The following is a 2,169-nucleotide window of genomic DNA, read 5'->3' as shown; positions in this document are numbered from 1 at the left end:
ACACACACACACACACACACACACACACACCTCTACCTATTTCTGCAACAGATTGACATCTCCCTATCCGCTGATAGCTGTCGTATTTTTCAACCAAAATGTATCCCGAAGAGACCTGCTGATTTATTCTTCTACCGCTCTGAGTGGAAGAGACGTAACTACTACAATCGAGTAGGGTTTTCTTTCTCTCTTTTTTCTTTCTTTCTTTTTGTTTGTTTGTCTGTTCGTTTGTTTGTTTTTTGTTTTGTTTTGTTGGTCATTTACACCAGTCTTGCCTATATCCGTCTTGTGTCAAAGACAGAACTACATAGAGCCTAACCTGCTCTAACGGCCACCTGTATAAGACAATTTGGATAAAACAAATATCCATTTATTTTTAATACAAGTCAAGATATTTGCGAATGAAGGAGATGGGGGGTCACCTGTTTTCAGATGTACAATTAGTGAGAAAATGGCCGCAAAATATTAGTTATTTCCTAAGCTTAAGAGTCCGTGGTAACTGAAAATTTACCTTTTTTGTGCCTTTAATCAATGATTTTCAGAAAAATCCAAACAGAAATGAGTTCTTTAATGTGCATGAAAGGTGTTGAGCCAAACAAAAACCAAAAAAACTTGATAAAAATTCAAAAAGCTGCGGAAAAATGCAAGTTTCTTCACTTTGATTATTTTGACGAGAGCCTGATTCCGCCACGTTGCCTCACACATGGACTGTATCTACATCCCAAATACATATGTGAGAGAGCGTGGTGGAATCAGGCTCTCGTCAAAATAATGAAATCGAACAAAACAGCAGTTTTCTCCCTGCTTAGCAATTGTTATCAAATTTTTGTTTTTTGGCTCAACACCTTTTATGTCTATTTATAAACACATTCCTTTGAGGATTTCACCGAAAACGTTGATTAAAGGCACAAAAATATGAAGTTACAGTTTCCATGGACGCTTTGGAATTTACCAAGGTTTGGCGGCCATTTTCTCGCTAATCTTACCTCTTAAATCAGGTGACCCCCACCTCCTTCAATCCAAAATATCTCCACTTCTATTGAAGATGGATGGGTAATTTTTTTCATTTAAAGCAAGACAAATGAACAAGCTTTAAGATGATACCAATAACTCAATATGCCCCAAAATTGACGAGAGCCCGATTCCATCACACTGCCTCACAAATAGTGATATTCTTCGAAGTTGTAAAGCAATTTAATTGATAGGTCTCAATGATAAGTGTCAAGAGTTTTTCGCGCGTTTTTTTTCCTCTCAAAATTATGAAATGCGCAGTTACGACGTTCTACCATTGGACAGCCGTATTATGTACGTGATCCAGTCACTGGTAACTTTATCTAAACCAGTTTTCACGAGAAATATGTTGTTGAGATTAATTGTTTGAGCCGGTAAACGAGAGAGATATTAAGCTGTGCCCGTTCCGCTAATAGGACATGGGAAAAGAAATGGATTTTTACCTCATTTGTTCGCGAAATGATGGAGATTGTCTTGCTATTATTGTCATTCATTTACTAGATGTGCTGACTAAATGGTTTAATTTTCAGATTTTAGTCGTATTATTATGGACACAGATAGATACGTCAAATCTAAAGGTGTGGTTCGTTTAATTTATCAGAATATGAAATGATAAAAGACACTACGTTTAGCTTGAAATAAATGGCGTCAGTTGGCAAATCTACAAATTTGTCGTGTCTGTTTTCGGCCGACAGATCCATTCGTTGATTTCGAGAAGTAATTCAATCAGGCGGCATGACTCGCATTTAGTAAAAGTTTTACAGCTTAGCTGTAACAAAACTCGTATTTACTAAGAGTTTTAAAGCTTAGCTGTAACAAAACTCGTATTTACTAAGAGTTTTACAGCTTAGCTGTAACAAAACTCGTATTTACTAAGTGTTTTAGAGGATAGTTCGAAGTACTTTTAAGTTTAAGTGTTTATTGGGAGCTTAGTTGTATCTATTATCTATTTGAGGTGGCCGAATTTTGCTATTCAAAAGGCTTTTTAATGGCTTCATTGATCGACATGCGGTTTTCGCCTAAAGATTCTTTAAAATATTCTCCAGATCATGGCACCCTTCGTTGTTTTTTTTATAGTTTTGAGACAGTTTTGCTGGAAAAAGCTACATTTCTTTATTTCGCCGATCGCTTTTGTAGGCCGACGCTTCTGTCTGAAAT

This window comes from Aplysia californica, unplaced genomic scaffold, assembly GCF_000002075.1.
Source record: "Aplysia californica isolate F4 #8 unplaced genomic scaffold, AplCal3.0 scaffold00014, whole genome shotgun sequence".
NCBI classification, from domain to species: Eukaryota; Metazoa; Mollusca; class Gastropoda; order Aplysiida; family Aplysiidae; genus Aplysia; species Aplysia californica.
This window is presented reverse-complemented; position numbering follows the sequence as displayed.